Here is a 20,892-nt window from a genome sequence, read left to right on the forward strand (position 1 = left end):
AGGAGGAGGGCTGGAGGAGAGAAGAGCACCATGAAATTTGGGAGAGAGAGAGTGAGACAAGCATTCGTTGACCCCCCTTTAGGTGCCCCTATTTATAGAAACTTCAAAGCATTAATTAGGAAGAATTTTGATTATTTTGGACTCTTTTTAATTGGTTTGGATGAGTCAAATGAGGGGGGGGGGGGACGATTTTCTTGAAGAATCCTACCCTAATCCAACACTAATTAGCTAACCTAATTGATGTAATTAACCTTTTAAATTATCGCAAATGTGGTGCCACCTAGTGTGGCCCACATTTGGTTTTTCAAACCCTAAAAAAGAGTTAAAACAAATTTAAAGTTTTAAAATCAAATGGAGTTTTAAAATCAATTAGACTTTTCAAACTTATAACCTAATTAAGACATTGACTGATCCCAAGCTAACCAAACCTTTTTCAAATGTGGCGCCATCAACTATGGACCCCACTTGTTTTTCAGAAAATGATTTCAGAACTTTGAAAATAAAGGGATTGAAATTAATTTTTTTTTAGAAACTTCAAAATGGCACCTAAACGGACTAATATTTTTTTGTATTTTTGAAATATAAAGGATGTAAAATGAAACGAAATTGAAAATTAGGGTTTTGTACCCCTGCAGAGTGGGCCATGCTTGAAAAAAGTTGAAAACTGATTTGAAAATAAAGGGTTTTAAGAAGGAAAGTTTTTTGAAAGAAAGTTTAAAAATAAAATTGAAGTTTTAAATGAACTAGAGTCTTAAATGGATTAAAACTCTTCCAGATGTGGCGCCAACTATGTGGGCCCCACTCCAGAGTTTTGAAAAAGTGGAAAAAAAGACTGAAGAGGGTTTTGAAACAGGGTTGGAATCACCAGATGAGAATCAAAAGTTTTGAAAATAGAGTCCTAAAGTAACTGAAACTCTGGAACAGAGCCCTAAAATTTTAAAACTCTTAAATTTGGGTTTTTGAAAGACAAACAAAGAGATTTTGAAAGATCTTCTCAGAGATTAATGAAAATGAGCAAAATACGAGACCAGGGTCAGAGTCTTAATCAACTGGGACTCTAGGATAGAGTCCCAAAAATTTGAAACTCTTGGAACTGAATCTGTTTTCAAAAAATAAGTAAAATAAAAGTAAAAGGATGAAATTAGAGTAGAGTTCTGGACCGATTGAAACTCTGGGATAAAGTCCTAAAATTTTAAAACTCTATAATGAAGTCCTGAAATTTGAAATTTGATTATTCGAAAGATAGATAAAGAAGTTTTTGAAAATTTTTCTAAAAAAATGAAGTCAGAGTTAGAGTCCTAATTCAACTGAAACTCTGGAATAGAGTCCTGATCTGACTAAAACTCTAAAATTTTAACTTATTTTAAAAGATTTTAAAAGATTTTCATAAAAACAGGTAAAAATAAGGGTAAAAGATAGAGTCCTAATTAGACTGAAACTCTGGAATAGAGTTTTAGTCCAACTGAAACTCTGGAATTTTGACCAAAATGGAATATTTTGACAGATTTTGTTAAAAATAAGTAAAAATAGAGATGAAAGACAGAGCCCTGGCCCGGCTGAAACTCTATGATAGAGTCCTAGTTCGACTGAAACTCTAAGATTTTTATCTTTTTGAAAATCATATGAGAAGGTTTTTGAAAACAAGTGAAAAATATGAGTAAATGATGAAATCGGGATAGAGTCCTAATCCGACTGAAACTCTGCGATAGAGTCCTAGTCCGACTGGAATTCTGAGATTTTGGCCAAAATGATGGAAATGGAACAAGGATAAGACTTCTCCTGGTTTAAAATCGAAATAAAATTTTGAATAGGTTTAAAAAGAATTTTGAAGACTTCTCCTATTTGCAAAATGAACTTTCGAAGAGAAATTAAGTTTTCGTCAAAACTCTCTAACTCTAAGCTTCTCTTATGAAAAGGTGACAGATAATAAAGGTTGAGAAAAATATCATAGAGGAGCGAGTTCATCACACTCTCCTTGGAAAAGAGTCCTCGATGACGGGATGGCCTAACAAAAAATATTGGGGGGTCACAAGCAGAATGAGCTTCCATCGAAGCTCTCCCTAGAAAAGGAGTTCCTTGTGTGATAATAAAAAAATTGCTTTGCAAACTGTTCGTGAAACATGAGTCCCTTCAAACTCTCCCTAAAAAGGGGTTCAACGAACCAACAAAATTTGTATGCGAAAAGAACGAGCTCTCTCGAACTCTCCCTATAAGAAAGGGTCCATCGCAAGAGAAATGATTGATAATTGATTTTGAGCCAATTGGCAGATGAGTTCGACACAAAGGTCAAATCTTAGACGACCATGATTGGTAGATACAACCCGAAGGTTGGAAAATAACGATTTTGATAGAATTGATAACCTCAAGGTTTTCTTGATAAAAATTGATGACCCAATGGTGGGATTATAAATTTGAAAAAATGGGTGACCCGAAAGTCTGATTGATAAAAATTGATTGATAAAAAAATTGATTGACCTGAAGGTCAGAAAATGATTGATTTTGAAAAAATTGGTGTCTAGAGGTCTGATTGACAAACTGGAGTGACCCGAAGGTCTGATAAGGATTGTTTGGCTCACAGGCCTGAAGATTGGCATTGAATCTGAACCTTAATACGAGACTAGTGTTTAGACTAAATTTTAGAGGAGCGACCAGTATGAAAACCGAATTTTGAAGAAGTACCAGCATGAACATTGGGTTTTGAAAGAGTACCATCATAAACACTAGTTTTGAAAAAGTACCAGCACGAACACTGGGTTTTGAAAAAGTACCAGTACGAACACTGGGTTTTGAAAAAGTATCAGCACAAACACTGGATTTTGAAAAAGTATCAGCATGAAGACTGGATTTTGAAAAAGTACCAACACGAACACTAGATTTTGAAAAGGTACCAGCACGAACACTGGGTTTTAAAAAAGTACCAGTATGAACACTGGGTTTTGAAAATGTACCAATACGAATACTGGATTTTGAAAAATTACCTCCACGAACATTGGATTTTGGAAAATTACAAGCACGAACACTAGATTTTGGAAAATTACGAGCACGAACACTGGATTTTGAAAAAGTACCAGCACAGACACTGAATTTTGAAAAAGTACCAATGCAAAGCTGGGTTTGGAAGGAAAGTTTGAGTCGAAACTTGAGTCTTCAAAAGAAAACTAGACAAGTTAGATTTGAAAGAAGATTCCAGTCGAAACTCGAATCTTCTGTACCAATTCTTGAATTTAAAAGAAGGTTCGAGTAGAAACTCGAATTTTCAAAGAAAACTAGACGAGTTGGATTTGAAAGAAAGTTCGAGTCGGAACTCAAATTTTTTAGACCAATTCTTAAATTTGAAGGAAAGAATATTAGATGAATTGGATTTGAAGGAAGAAAGTTCAAGTCGGAACTCAGATTTTCTAGACCAATTTTTGAATTTAAAAGAAGGTTCGAGTGGAGACTCGAATTTTCAAAGGAAAGCTAGATGAATTGGATTTGGAAGAAAATTCGAGTCGAAACATGAATTTTCTAGACCAATTCTTGAATTTAAAAGAAGGTTAGAGTGGAGACTCAAATTTTCAAAGGAAAGCTATAGATGAATTAGATTTGGAAGAAAATTTGAGTCGGAACTCGAATTTTCTAAACCAATTTGAAGGAAAGAAAATTCGAGTTGAAACTCAAATCTTCAAATGAAAACTAGCCAAATTGGATTTAAAAGAAAATTCGAGTCGGAACTCGAATTTTCTAGACCAATTCTTGAATTTAAAGAAAAGAAAATCAGATGAATTGGATTTGGAAGAAAATTTGAGTCGGAACCCAAATTTTCTAGACCAATTCTGAATTTGAAAGAAGGTTCGAGTAGAGACTCGAATTTTCAAAGGAAAACTAGGCGAATTGGATTTGGAAGAAAGTTCGAGTCAGAACTCGGATTTTCTAGACCAATTCTTAAATTTAAAAGAAGGAAATTCGAGTGAGGACTCAAATCTTTCAAAGGAAAATTAAACTAAATTAGGTAGTTGGGAAACTCGAGACGGGACTCAGATCGTTGAAAAAAACCTAGACCAACTCGAAAGTTGGATTTGGAAATTGTCTTGAAAGCTGAATTTTGAAAGCTGGATCAGTGCGAAGACTGAATTTTAGAATAGTTCGACCAGTAAAAACCGGATTTGAAGAGTTTGACCAAAAAGGACTGGGTTTAGAAAAAGGCTCAACTCGAAGGTTGATTTCGAAAAGACTGACAAAAATGGTTTTGATAAAAGGCTCAATCTGAAGGTCAAACTTGGAAAAGACTGATGTTTTGAAAGCGCGTGATGATTGTGATGGAAGATTTTCAATCTTCACCCTCACGATGACTTATACAACTTGTTGGGGTCTCAGAATTATCCCTTATCCTGAATGAGTAATAAATTTGATGCAAATTGATGTAAATGAATGCAAATAAATGCAAATGAATACAAATAGATGCAAATGAATGATGAAAGATTTTGTTTGATCTTGCCTGCATACAGGACGCTTAAAAAATAAAGACAAGTTTTCATAACAAAATATGCCCTAGTATAATTAGGGAGTAAGACATTGGAAAAAGGATAAATAATTGATATTTGAATAACGCTCTCTAAAGGTAACAAGGGAAGAATTGACGATGAGCTTCCTGATTGATTTGGGAGGCGCTCTGAAAGAGGTCACTCCCTGCAAATAAACATTTTGCAAGGAAGAAGAGGTACAAAAGATGGTGCCAACTATGACAAAATTGATAAATTTATTGACGCATTGAAGAATAGGAATAACAAATGGGTAAGAGAACATAGACTATATTGCTCCTTCAAAATGACAAAAGAAAATTGAAAGAAATGATATGGCTTTGGCATCATCCATCTTCTTTGTATCCCGAAATGATGTTGGCAGGATAGCTGATTGATTCTCTAACTGCCTCTAGAAGTCATCTATTGATGCAATCTTGCACGATGTTTTTAAAATCAGAGCAATGTTCTACGTCATGCCCGAATGCTCGGTGATATTTGCAAAATCGATCTTTCCATTTCCTCATAGTGACAAAAGGAACGACGGCCTTCGAAAGTCTAACCATATCTTTTGTGAGCATGTATGCGAGAATACTCTCGAGTGTGTGATCTAACGAGGTAAACTTGCAGTTATGGTTCCAACTGTCGTGTTGTATCTTTTGTTGAGCGCTTGATTTCTGCTGAGACTTGGATTGAAAAGGCTTGGTCAGGACGACGGACTGGTCCTCTTCTTCATCCTCAATAAAGAGATTCTTGTCGATGCAATTTTGGATGATGTTCTTCAAGATGAAGCAATGCTCGGTGTCATGTCCCGTTGCCTGATGAAATTTGCAGAACTGTTCTTTGAGTCTGCCTATAATCGTTGGGGGACCAGTGGCTTTAGGCAAACAAATTATATCTCTCGCGAGTATGTATTTAAGAATATTCTCGAGTGTTTGGTCTAAATGGGTGAACTTTTGATCAGTACTTCAGTTTTTGCGCTTTGGTTTTTCCTGATCTTTCTCTTTATGTTGGGGACTAGATTGGAGAGACTTATCATTGGTGAAGAACTTTCCTTTTTGGTCGTTGAATCTTTCTGAATTATTATCACGATTATTCTTGTTGCCTTTATTATTGTTGACAGAAAGAGTGAGGTGAGTCTTCTTCTTGGCGGGAGCCTTTTTGGGACTGACTTTAGCTTGCTCAGACATCATTTTAATCATCATCTTCTGAAACAATGAGTACATGTAAGGATCAATGTCATCATTGGACTGCTGGCTCTGGTCCTTGGCAGATCGTGGAGAGGTCATTTCTTGTTCAGATGCAGAAAAATAACTGATTTACTAAACGGGTGCGGTTTTCTTGCTGGACCTTGTCTGAACCATATAGAGTCACAAGTGCTCTCTGCAAAATAGGAGGAATTATCAGGTTCTGAAAAACAATTTGGAATAAAAGAAAATAAAGGTAAGTATTTGTTGAGGATCAGGTTGATAATTTAAAGAATATTTCATTACCAGGGATTGGGTCATCGCTGAAATCACGACAATAACTAAAATATGCCTTGTTATTTAGGCGAGATCGTCAAACCATGATAAAATAAGAACTGTTGAAGGTAGATGATTTTATTAATAATAGACTTGACAAAAAGAGGGTGGACAAACAATTTGCCACCACTCATGATAGTCAGAAGAGACTCGAGGATCAGGAAAAATAGTACGAATGACAAAAAAATTCTAACTACGCTTGGCAGAATAATATGTTTCAGACCACTAGGCAGACTTTAGATCGATCTTTGGCACAACACCGAACAATAATCGAGCTTCAATACGCTTCTGCCTCTGTGAGAACTGTCTGACACATCAATCAAGCTGGTAATAAATGAAGAAGAAAGGTCTAAGTAACTTAAATCTCTTGCCATATGCATAAGTATATTGAGGTGGTCACTCCTGACGGTTGAAGTAGTCCCACAAGATTTCTTCTTCATGGAGGTTCTTGATCAAGAATCTGTATCGAGAAATAGGTAGTGTCTTCTTGCTATTATATCTTAATGAGCTGGCTCGAGTTCGCACGTGCTGGAAGAACCAAGACTGAAATGCGTAGATACATCCTTCTACTAAGATTGAATCTTTGAGGGTGAAGCGGGTCAATTCATGATATAAGAAGGCAAGTGCGGCCATGGCAATAAAGAGACGGTTGGTCTATCGACTTTCTCATCTTTGCAAAAGCTGTACTATTCTGATATCAACGTAGTTCTGTCTGTCCTGAAAGAAGGCTAGTCCTACTGTGCACAAAACCATCGCATGTTGAATCCTCTCTCGTGCTGCTAGGGATAATGAGTCAACTTCTTCAAAAGTTCCATACTGTCAGTATAGCTCAAACAAGTCAACACATTGAGTCTCATAGACTTATATCAGTGGCCAGAATTTGCGTCTAGTCATACGGGCTAAAGCGTCTTGGGGGTCGAGTCCCTTGACATTGATAAAAAATTGTTGCTCCAGTGGATCCTCAGGTTGACCAGCTGACTCAGGTAAACCCATAATCTCTGAAAATTCATCTAATAGTAGAGTCATCTCTCCCCATGAGAACCAGAAGGTACAAGTGCGTGGATTCCACTGCTCTGTTAATGTTTGAATCAAATTATCATTGATAATATGCTCTCCCACTTATGATGTCAGTTTTAATCCGTAGTTATTCAGATGGTCCGAGAACATACGGGAAAAGTTCTTAAGCCAAGAATAGTACCATCGGGGAATAAAATATTTGATGTTCAGAATCTGATGATCAGGGAGACCTTGTCGCATTTCATAAGAGATATGACCCTCATGAAAGACTGAATCAAGTTGACTAGATGCCATCAGGATAGGCTGAAAAATAAAGAAGAAGTAAGAACAAGACTTGAAGAGTATACATGATTTTTAAAAAAGTTGTAGGCAGGATAAAAACAAAGCTAAAAATTCAAGATCCAGAGGAATGGAAGGATAGGGAAATCGCCTGGAGTTTTGAAAAAAATAGAGGATTTGGAAAAATCGTCCAGGGTTTGAGAAAATAAAAATGAATGTTTGGTAATACATGAAAATAAATGGAAAATAGAGGATTTTGAAAATCGTCCAGTATTTTTAGAAAAAATACAGAAAAACAAAAGGAATAAAGGAAAACAACTAAAAATGCATTCAATCACATCCTGCACAGTCAAGTATGCACATACAACAATCCTTAAAAGTTGACTCTAGATGCACAAGTTTTAAAATAGCTGTAGAACACTAACCCTAACTCTAAAGCTTAGATCATTTGTGTCTAATCATGCTATGCTGATATACTCGAGTCGAGGTTCGATGTACATGGCATATAAGAATTCTCCAATTCTAGGCTCGTGTTTTCCAACATCCTTGAACGCCTGTCGATATACTTTGGACTATGGCCCTTAGTACGTGGCAGAGAGGTCAACCCAAAGAGGTGGCCCAGTTGTGAGGCTTTGTCATGAATTATGGTTCTGGAAAAAAGCTCAGCAACGTGGTGATCAGGTAAAAGTAGGTGAAGTTGTTTTTTAAATATGATCAATATGCAAGAAAACATAAGGCTCTAATGACCTAAAGAAGTAGAATTTTGAAAAATTTATGAGAAGCAAACATTGTTTTCAATCAATTCCTAGATTGAGGAGGATTGTATGAGACTTAAGTCTATGTGAGCATAAATAATGTCTCCTCAATCTGTCCTACCAAACCATGCCTAAGTCTACATGCAATTCATGTCAGCTGGGTTTGATTCTAGGCTCCTAGGTTCACATGAAATAGAGTTGACATTATAGAATATGTTTTTGACAAGTTGAATAGAGCAAGGCACACGATTGATCAGGCGAATACAGGTCCCATCATGGTCTCCAAACCTGTTATCATTGCAAAATTTTACTTTTGCAAGCCAAACTGACCTTTTGAAAAAGATTTTAAAAATAACTCGCCTCCATTTTAAAATGCAGGAAAATTCTGTAGAATGAGACTCGCCTATCGGTACGAGGTTCAACCGTTCCTGGTGTCATAACCAGAAGTAATCAAACCAAGGATCAATCATGTGCTTTGCTTTGTTCAACTTGTCTAAATCGATGTTCTATTCCTAAATACACAAATAATCAGGCATATGCTATGAACTTTTGAAAAATGCAGATTGAAAATATGATGCATGCTTCAAATATTGGAAAATTCTTGGAAAAGGAACACTTTGAAAATCATGGATCACATTAAAAAAATGCTTTTGAACAAAAGGAAAATCAATTTCTGAAGAAATTCAGAGTAAATTTTAAGAAAATCGATTTTGAGGAAAAACCAGAATGACTTTGAGAAAATCGATTTTTCTGAATTGAATTTATGAAATAGGTCAAAAAAGATGGGCGTGTGGCCCTGTGAAATCTTTTTATGATGCAATCTAAACCTATATGAATGAATGCAATTTACAAAAGTATTTTCTAAAGAATTTGAGGAAAATCATTAAAAAAGAGATTTTTTTGCCTTATAGAATTTCAATGGAACAAATTCGCCTCATATCCCTGACTATGGCCACAAATATGGATTGAATTTAACCCATTTGATTCTAAAAGGAGAAAAATATTTAGGAAATCTTGAAATATGCAATGATTTTTGAAGATGGCCTAAGAGTGTAGGTCGATTGTGGCTTAGAAAAAGATGATAAATCTGGGTTTCGTTCGTATCCTAACTATAGCCACAAATACGAAACTCATCGAGTTTATCAACTCCTTAGAAGCTAGTGCACATGCCATTTGTGTAGAGCATGGTGAGTTTAAATATGCATATGAATTACCATTTATCGCACATTGACATTTATATAAAAATAAACTATATGCAATGCAACCTAAGCTAAGCAGGAAATTAAATTCTTATTTTATTTTTTTATAATTTACATCATTAATAAATTAAAATAAAGAAAATAGAAAATAAAGGAAATACAGTCTTGAATGTCTCTGCAAAACTAGCAAACTTATTACTAAAGATATATCGACTTTTCTGGATTTATCTAATAATATCTGGAAATTGCTGGATGTATCCAGATATAAGCCTTTTTCTATGTTTTTCTGAAATAAACATAATAAAAGATGATATAAAATTAAATAAATACTAAAAATAAATAACTTTAAAATTCAGAATTTTGAGAAAAGTAACCAAAATGCCCCTGAAAATAAGACTATGGCCTTGAAATCAAGGTTTTTGGAAAAGATTTTTGTAAAACTTTTGATTTAAAGATCAAACAGATTCAAATCAACATCAAATCGGGTGTGGAGCACCCTAGCATGATTATAAACATGATCAAACCCTAAAAATAAAAAATATTTTATAAAAAATCAAAATATCATAAAAATAGTAATTTTTGCCCGTGTTTTAGTTGAGTCGGGACTCTACGAGCGTCCTATTTTTGTGATTTAACTAAATAAGCCACCAAATAAATTCCAAAATCTATAAAAATTAACATGGGTACTTATAATAACCCTAAAATTAAAATAGAATTGAAAAATAGAAATTTTGATATTATTTTGATATAAAAATTAAATAAAACCCTAAAATACATAATTTTGCTCGTGGGCACATACCTATCAGAGTGTCAGACCCGAATCAGGTATCAAACTACCATAAAAATTTATAAAAATTTACAAAGAGATACTAGACAGATAAACAAAAAAAATTCTTTTTACATATTAGAAAAATCATCTTCGGTTAGAGAGATATTGCTCCGGCAATATGCTCTTGATTTTGGCTTATACGTAACGAGCAAAAATAAACAAATCTGGTTTCGGGTGTAGAGCAATATAGCAAACTGTATTAAAAAATTATAAAATTTTAGCAGATGATAGTAAATACACAGATAAAGATACTCTTTTTTACATATCATTGATCAGATCTTTGGTTAGGGAGATACAATCAGCACAAGTTGATCTAGAGTTTAAACAATGCATAACGGGCTCTGTAAAACAGATTCTGATTTTTGACAAAGAAAAAACAACAAACAACTATATAAAAATCTAAATTTTTTACAAAATATAGTAGACATGATAACGAACATACTTCAACTTACGGATCATCGATTGAATCTTTGATGAGGGATATATTGCCTCGACAAGCCATTCTCAAATCCACATAGCGTTTTCACAGTTCAAAAAGCATAGTTCGGTGTCTAATTTTTTTGACAAAGTTAAAGAACCTAAAATAATCTGATTTTTTTTATAGGAACTTGCTGACAAACTACTGAATCAATCCTAAAAAAAATCATATTTTTTTGACAAAAAATCAAACATAAAATAACATTGTTTCTACGTGCCCAGGATAAAAAATGTATATTATCTTAAAAGCACATGAATAAACCTAATTTAAGCATGCAAAAACTATTAAAAAAATATAAATAATGCAATAAATCAAGTTTTGATGTTTCAACACATAAAACAAACATTAATATGATAAAATAAGATAAAAAATCAAGGAAAGCATGGTTAAAATTTGATATAGCCATTAAAAGAGGGACTCGACCATCGAATGGTCGAATTTTGATCTTTTTCTGGCGTTTAATATAATAAGCATGATGTCAATGATTCTAATGAATAAAAAAGATGAAAACAAACATGGATGATCAATGGATCATGATATCAAATCATGGAGCATGAATCTTGAATAAAAAAATGAAAAGGGGTCATGCATAGGGGCAGCAATGGTGAAGATGCAAAATAAATAAATAAAAAATAAAACAAGTAAAAGAAGAGGAAGATGAACTTACCTTGGGGTTGCAACAATAGAGAAAAGAGGAAGGTTGGAGGAGAGGAGATTACCATGAAATTTGGGAGAGAGAGAGAGTGAGAAAAGCATTTGTTGACACCCCTTTAGGTGCCCCTATTTATTGAAACTTCAAAGCATTAATTAGGGTCTGAATGAGCACCACGTATGTAAGCACGTGGGGCTCATTTCCCCGTGTGTGTAAGCATCACTTAGCATCAGAGTCTGGTGCGTTTGCAATAACTTAAGTATCCTTTCCCGCCATTAGCGCCATAAAATGATGTTTTGAGTAAAAGACAAAAATGTCCTTCCGCCAAAAAGGGTTAAAATCATCATCATTTTTGTCCTAAGGAGTAAACTCCTCTGGTTTAACAGGAGCTCCTCGCAATATGTCACCCTAAACGTTCTGGATCACCCTTTGGTGATGCACCATCTGCTATCGTCTGCTGCCGCCAGAGCACCCTTTGTTACTGTCTGCTGTCGTTGAAGCACCCTTTGTCATCGTTTGTTGCCGCCAGAGTAGCCTTTATCGTCGCCATCGTCTATTATTACTGGAGCACCCTTTGTCATCGTCTGTTCATTAAAAATAGTTGAACTACCAGGAAAATCAGTATTATGTCTATTGTTCATCATGATACGAGGATGTAAACGTCAAACTGAGTAGACAGAGAATAATGATTTACCACATAGATAATGATGGCAACATCAAACTGAGTAGAGTAGCGGTTTATAATAGAAATCAGATAAAAGAATAACGATTTATAATAGAAATCAGATAAGGGAGTAGCGATTTACAGTAAAAATCATATAAGAGAGTAGCGATTTACAGAAGAAATCAAATCAGAGAGTAGCAATTTATAAAAGAAATCAGATAAGAGAGTAGCGATTCATAGTAGAAATAAAAAAAAAAGTAGCGATTTACAGTAGAAATCAAATCAGAGAGTAGCAATTTATAATAGAAATCAGATAAGATAGTAGTGATTCACAGTAGAAATCAAATAAGAGAGTAGCGATTTACAGTAGAAATCAAATCAGAGAGTAGCGATTTATAGTAAAAATCAGATCAAAGAGTAGCGATTTACAGTAGAAATCAAATCAAAGAGTAGCGATTTACAGTAAAAATCAAATAAGAGAGTAGCGATTTACAGTAGAAATCAAACCAGAGAGTAGCGATTTATAGTAAAAATCAGATAAAAGAGTAGCGATTTACAGTAGAAATCAAATCAGAGAGTAGCGATTTATAATAAAAATCAGATAAAAGAGTAGCGATTTACAGTATAAATCAAATCAGAGAGTAGCGATTTATAATAGAAATCAAATCAGAGAGTAGCGATTTACAATAAAAATTAGATAAGAGAGTAGCGATTTACAATAGAAATTAGATCAGAGAGTAGCGATTTACAGTAGAAATCAAATCAAAGAGTAGCGATTTACAGTAGAAATCAAATCAGAGAAATTAGATCAGAGAATAGCGATTTATAGTATAAATCAGATTTTTACTGTAAATCGCTATTCTATGATTTGATTTCTACTGTAAATCGCTACTCTTTGATCTGATTTCTATTGTAAATCGTTACTCTCTTATTTGATTTCTATTGTAAATCGCTACTCTCTGGTCTGATTTCTACTGTAAATCGCTACTCTCTTATCTGATTTTTATTGTAAATCACTACTCTTATATCTGATTTTTACTGTAAATCGATACTCTCTTATTTGATTTCTACTATAAATCGTTACTCTCTGATTTGATTTCTACTGTAAATCACTTTTTTCAACAAAGAGAATAAAAAAAACCACGACCGCTCAGAGAGAAATTTTATTGTAAGAGAGAAAGAAAAGAAAAAATTTATACAAAGCAAGGCGACAACCCTAACCCCCCACCAAGGGCGCCCCCTCTGAACCCCCACTCGTTGACCATGCAGCGAAACCCGCATCGGGGGGAGCCCCCAGACCCCCCTTCCTGCAAGGGCAAAAACTTTGAATCAGGCTCCACAAGTCATCAGGCAGGAACAAGAAGGTGGCCATGTGTTGTAACACAAGCTAAAAACAAAGGCAAAATGTGCAAATCTATTTATGGGGAGCAGGAAGACATTTTATTCCAACGCATATCTATCTTATCAGAGGACATTTATGTTAAAACCATATCTACCTTTTTATATGTTATTTTATTATAAAGTCATCGTGGGCAGCATTGGCATATGAATTATCGCGGGTCCCAAGATATTCCTCTGTACACACAGGAACACGTAAATTTGTGTTTTGGGGAGAACACACACCACCCGAGTCGGCAAGGGAGGCGTGGGTGTTGCTTATGTCAATGACCCACCAGGTTGTGAGTGGGTTGGCAGCCAATTGGTCCCAGTCTGGTGACCTTCTGTCAAACAGGGCTTGCTGGCGGGACCCTTTCGTGTCGATGGCTAGCTCCTTGTCACCAGGTGATGTAGGCAGTGGGGGTGGGTGGAATATCGGTGTTCCCTAACATGGGTGGCCACAGTCGAGCCAATGAGTTATAGGGCAAAATCAGATTGTGAAACACTGATGTACTCAATGAGGTTGGTTCTTATGGAAACCAAGTTTGGTTTAGGCCCAATTTCCACCATTTAAGGTCAGATTTGGTTCATTTTTTCAACTAGATCATGCTCAAACCCAATAATTTAGTCTAAATAATGATAAACCAACTCAAACTTGGCCTAATCATGCCTGGACAAAGCTCCAACTTGGTTTTGAACCGGATCAAAACCAGACCCAACCACTTTATGAACCTAAATCGGGTTTAGAGCAAACTCTTTATTCTTTAAACAAGATTTAGGCTTCCTCTTACCCTATTCTGTGTTTGAGGACTCATAATTTACCTCATTTAGTCGTGATATAATCGAATCTTAACGAAACTCGTTATCCAGATCACCTAAACCGTAACCCAAATACTTAAATCATACCCAAATCTCTTATCATATATATCTGTACCCTAACCCAATTCAATATCCACAACAAGACCAAACCCAAAATTTGGACATAAGCCAAACCCAAACTCCTTCCAACCACCTAAACCAGGTTATAGAATCCATCTCTATCGAGATCCAATGCCAGCAGGCCAACACCTACAAGTGAAGTTTTCATAGGTTCATGGCTTATTAGATGTAAAGATATATTTTTATTGGTCCTATGCAATATGGTTCTAATTCGAGTACCATTATATTCCAAAGCATCACAAGGTTCCATTGGCAACAACATGACTTCGAGGTCTAGCCCAAGTGTGGTGGGATGTGTTGTTGAAAGATCGAGAGAACCAAGGTTTTGGACCGGTTCAAATATGGGAAGAGATGCGTTTGATACACACCAGGTTCGTTCATTCTGATCATGCCTAAAAAGCCTTAAATCAATATATCCAAGAAAGCCTACCCATTCCTAAAACTTTTACCCAAACCTAAATAGGTAAAACCAATTTAGAATTCAATCTAGCTAAGCATCTAATAGAACTTACCCAAAATCTTTCTAAAAACCCATATCCAAATAAGGTTTGGATCTAAAGTCTCTTAATGAATCCAAATCCATTTTATTAGATCGCTCAAAAGCCAATCTATAATCCATTAACCCCATCCAAATTGAACCTCTCCAAAACTTATCTCTATTTAAAACTAGTCAGGATCCAATCTGTAATAACGAAATCCAAAATCAACTTATAGTCATCTTGCCTAACCCAAGCTTACTTCAAACTTTCCTATTGTCTGGATCAGATTAGTATGGGTTTCCACAAATAGTTATGGATGAGGTTCTTTAAGAGTGAATCCATATTTTGTCTCAACCATCCACTTCAGATCCATTTATCCCATTTTACTTTGAAGGTATTTTACGTGCCTTTACTTGGTTTGGAAAGAATTTTTTGGTTTTAGTATGCATGTTGGGGTATATCTTAATTGGATCATTCAGTTGATAAAGCAACATCTTGATCTAGTTTCAAATTATGAGACCATAACTCACAAGGTGATGAAATTGAAAAAGTGAAAGTGAGATCAGACTTGAGTCAAGTCTTTTTCAATCCTAAGAGAATGATGCAGGAGCGGGGGAGAAATACTACCAGGTCTATAGGGTCCATTTGGATCTATTTTGGTTATTTGAGTTTTTTTAATTATTTAAGTGATCAGTGAATTTTTGGGTTATGTTTTGGATCTTAATTGAGTTTTGAATTTATCTTAGATACATATTAGGATTAAGGTTTTCCTCTCTTCATTATAAATATTCATTGTAGAGATACAAAATAAAGGAGGGATGAATGAATTATGAGTGTTTTTTGTTAACTTTCTATTATTTTCCATATTTTTTTAGTTTCTTAGTTTCCTTATGCTAAGGTATCGATTGTTGTGAGGTTAAGAAGAGATCCTTCTATCAATTCAGGTGTTTTCCCCCTTTTATTCCCAGCATCGTTCTCAAAGTTAACCCTAAATTACCTCTACCCTCTTCACCTTCAACTATCATGAACTCTATCCAAAATATTTTTTTCTTTATATTTATGGTGTTTATGTCATATTTCATCACAATGCCAACAAAAACCATGCACGGTTCAATCATGAAGTGTTAGGCTCTTGGTTGTAATGCTTTTGTTGGTGGTCCTTTTATTCATTGATTTCTCTTTATGCACTTCATTTAAATGATGAGAGCTGCATTTTACCTATTGGGGATTTTCAACAAGTCATTCTTCTTACAATCCTTCTAAACAACATCATATTCGAGTTAGCTTTAACACGGAAAAATAATAAATAGAATATGTTAAACATGATCTAATGGTTAGGTTTTGTTTTTGGAGATTAGATCCATGTAAACGTAGTGTGTAACGGTACTGCCACACACACACACACACACATATAAACAAATTGCATATAACCACAATTGTTGGCCACTTTTTTAAAAGGATATTGAGAGCAAAACAATATTTTTGATTTTAATAAATCCCTAAATATCTAAAGGTGGTATTGAAGCAATTGTGGTGGCTCCTAACAACTAGAAGCAAGATTTGCATCGAGAGACCAACATATCAGTAAACTTCAGAAGGCTATCCAATTATTGACAGATCAACAAGTCAAGAGTTTTGAAAAGCTTGTGCAGTGGATATATTCAATCATGGTATCCATGTAGGAGTTGTCAGTGCATGTCTCTTTGTGGTGGGACATTGCAGGTCCCCCCCCCCCCAATGCAGGTTGAATAATATATAGCTGGTGGGGGTCTGCCTAACTCTAGCTTGCCTTTTAAAAAAAAAATTTGTTTTATATCATTTTTAGAACACCTTTATTTTCATAGAATTGTGAGCAGTTGATTTTCACTATATCAAAAATAAAATATTATGGTGTATTAAACATGATAAAACCTTCTAATATAGTAAATAAATAAATCATGTTAAACACTTTGCTTCCTCCGTGATAAGAGAGAAAGATGTGGGCTTTGAAGGGAGTACAGTGGTCTAGGTGGTCACTTGGGGAGAGATGAGGTAGTCCTTATTTTGATAATGTTTTGTCCGAATCAGTTATTTATAGTGCTTCTTATATAATAGAGATTTACCAGCCCTAATCTTTATCCAGCTTGGAGGTTTTTTAGAGAAATAGAGTTGGTGGGGTCCCATGTTTACGTAAACAGAAAACCTTTAATCCTTGGATTTCATACTCAAGGAGGGCATTAAATATGCATGCTTATGGCCCACCAAAAATGTGCCTAATTGACGATTATGATTGCAAACAATCGTAAGTAATTATTAAAAGGGCGAAGATCTGCTTGAATGCAAAAGTTAATTAGAATGAAATGAATTTTAATTATTGTGATAGATATAATCATGAAGCAAATGCGATGATTTCAAATATCATCTATTATGAAAATGTTGTGTTTTTATCATGACACTCATGTTATGAACGTGATATTTATATTTTTATCGTTCTTATATTTTATGCATTTTTTGTATATTTTAGAAGTTAAATATACTGATATTTTTTTTCTGAAATTTTCCTGAGAAAAAAAAATTATTTATTGCAAGATTTTTCTTTGCCAAGACAGTCCCGATAATGAAAATTATGATTATGATTGATGGGAATGTGGTTGGAAATGCCGCAAATTAAATGTTTGATGGGCAATTAAATATTTAAATGTAATTTCATTCATAAAATGAATTAAAATCATGCATAATCTTATCAACTTGGACTATTTCTATGATGAAAGCAAAACCAAAGTCAAAATTTCAAAAACCAATGTCTCCTACTTCCCCTACTAAAAAAAATATTAAACCAAATTCTTTTATTTAATAAGTAGTCCTTAGCCACCATCTAGTTGAACCAACTGCACCGCATTGTGGATCCACACAAAGTGTAGAACATGATATATCAATTTGTTTTTTTGGGAATTAAAAGTAAATTAAATTAACATAATATTTCTTGGCACTTAATTATTTGCATGCTTCTTGTTCTAGCTAGTGCACACTTAGGTGCCTAAGTCCAATGATGAAAAATGAACTTACACATAGGCTCCAGTCTAGTTGGTGGATTATGGTGAAGATTCACAGAATCTCCAATGCCCACTATCATTTGGGAGCATAGATGTGATAAATCTTAAGAGATGGGATGAGATTTGGCAACCCCAAGTCTCCCTCATCTTTCAAATCCAAAAACTACTTGATGCTCAGTTCATAAGAAGCTTTGTTGAAACTCATAAAATAGCCTCAACTGAACATGAACAATAGGTGTTAAGAGTCAGCACAACTATATTTTAGATTGTGCTACACTATATACCATATAATATGTGTAAAACAAATGATTGAAGTATCTAGTTTGTAATCAATAGGTTTAGAGATAAAATCTTATTGCTAGCAGCTCCCAATCAATGCACCAATTTGAAATATGATTATTTGTTTTGAAAACAAGCCAGTTTGAGTTTCTCTCTGCTAATTCAGCTCTTTTGCCAGCCCTAGCGTACAACTTCTATTGGTTTAATCGCTATCTCTAAGAATGGTCGCCCTAGTCATTCAGTTGGGATACAAGAATCGTATAAATGCCCGCTTATTTGACACCCCCAATCACTTGACAGCATTGCATGGGCCCCACGGCAACAAAATGCAAGCCCCAATCATAAAGGCTGCTACATGATTGGGTTGTGTCACATAAGCAGGCACTTATTCAATCCCTGAATCCAAATTTCTAGTCACTGCCTTTCTCAATTCCCTTCCCTTAGGGGGTGTTTGATCGCTTGCCCATGATTGGTCGGAACAACATAACATAACAGATATAATGTATGTTACGTAACAATTATACTATGTTCAACGTTTGTTTGGACTGGGCATGGAGTTGTATTCTTTATATTCGGCATTTGATTTTTATGCAGTGCAGACAACTTGGACACATATAGATAATGGGTTGGATAACTTTGTTTCAAATTATATGACTCGATCCACTCTATTATGAGTGATCTAACATATTTATTATGGATTTTAGTCCCATATATATATATATATATATATATATATATATATATATATATGGATCTAGGATTAGATCTAAATACCAAAAAATATGTATAAAATTTGAGTAATTTGAGAAAAAAATGCATTTATATTTTTTTGATATATAAATACTTTTCATGTCTTATTGGATCTAATTAAGAAAGTTTATCAAAAAATTGTGGTTTTTAGCCTCGAATATGGATATCAAACTAGATTCAAATACAAAAAAATGTTTAAAATTTAGGTAATTTAAGAAAAATAAAAATCCATATTTTTTATATATTAATGCAAAAACCATAAATAAATATAAAACCCTAATATGCAAGAAAAAAATCATAAATAAATAAAAAAACTTAAACTACAACAAAAAAACCATAAATAAGCAATAAAATAAAAAAATAATAATAAAAATATAAAAAAACTCTAATAAAAAATCAAAGGAAAACAACCCGAATCAAATACAAGAAAAGTCTTAATCAAATTTAATATAAAAAGCTCTAATTAAAGAAATTTGATTCAAAGACCTAATAAAAAAAACTCTAATCAAATAAAAAAACCCTAATCAAATTAACTATAAAAATTCCTAATTTAATAAATTTGATACAAAGCCATAATCAAAGAAAATCAAAGAGAAAACCCTAATCAAATAAAAGGAAAGCTTTAACCAAATTAAATATCAAAAACCCTAATTAAAGATATTTGATTCAAAGCCCTAATAAAAAAATCAAGAAAAAACCTTAATCAAATTCAATATAAAAATCTCTAATTAAAAAACTTGATTCAAAACCCCAATCAAAGATTTTTTTATTCAAATCCCTAATCAAAGCCCTATTCAGAGAGAGAGAAAAAGAAGAAAGAAGAGAGAGGGGGGGGGGGGGGGGGAAGCGTGCGCTAGGGGTATACCCCTCTCCCAACATTTTTTTTAATATCATCGCTCCAACACAATAGGAGGTGGAACGGTCAGTCATTATTTAAGAGATGCGGTGGATGCACACCCACCGTTTGTTAGCTGCGACATCGGTAATTAAGCGGGGCGGGATCAAACACCCCCTTAGTTTGCATTGGCTATTTGGGAATTGGTATTTGGCAAGGAGATGACAATATTTGGGAATTGGTATTTGGCAAGGAGATGACAACCCTAATTTGTAGCCAGTTGCCAAATGCTAGCTCTCAAATAACAGTAGGTATTGACAAATCTCAAGGCTCCAAATTCTGAATTTGGTATATTTATGATGTGATATTTTAGTGCAAAATATATGCTCTCAAACATAGCCTTGTTCGTTGGTCTTGATTCATATATCTAAAACCTCCTTTGTGTTAGAATTACATTTAATGGGCGTGAACATTAAGTTTGGGTTATTAATAAAAGCATGTTTTTTTTACTATAATTCAATTCCATACCTAGATAAACATTTTGATTTATAACTCAAAGAAACCGCACCGACACAAAGATTTAGAGGCGTTGGCTCGACTTGCAATACCTACTTATGTTGGGTGTTGGCATGTGCATAGGAGATATGCTCATGAGAATCGAACCTTGACTGTCTATCTAACAGTCAGACCCCTACCCAACTACGCTGACCCCCCTTGCCGCGCTCATACATAGATAAACTTGTAACTAAACATCTTACATATCTTTTTCACTAAAAAATCAAATATAGTTTTATCTCCAGTTAATCAAATTCATACATCTAGTAACTGCTATTTCTTTAACCATAGCTAATAGTTAATAAATTCATAAATATGCCAATTTTATCAAGGGCTGGGAAACAAGCCGAGCAAACCCTGAACTCGTTCATGTAGGTGGTGAGCCACGAGCAACTCATTAACCCAAAAAAGGGGTGAGCATGAACAAAGGGTGCTCGACTCAATTTAACTTAAACGAGCTGGCTCATAGCTCAGCTTGCCGAGCTCAATTTTTGAGCTGAGCAGAACAGCGAGCTGCTCGTTTAGTTTCCCAGCCCTAGTTGCAGTTCAAATTCCATTGTTGAAATACTCTTTTGTTTTTAATGAGCCAGCTCGTAACTCGACTAAGCTAACTTGAGCTTGGCTAATCTAGTTATCAACATGAGCTGAGCCCAAGCTGAGGTATATGATACCATCCGAGCTTGAACAAGATGGCTCGATTCAGTCGGCTCATTTACGAACCCTAGTTTTATCCTTATTAAATATATTTTTT

This window comes from Nuphar pumila, chromosome 5, assembly GCF_984573655.1.
Source record: "Nuphar pumila chromosome 5, dmNupPumi1.hap1.1, whole genome shotgun sequence".
NCBI lineage: Eukaryota > Viridiplantae > Streptophyta > Magnoliopsida > Nymphaeales > Nymphaeaceae > Nuphar > Nuphar pumila.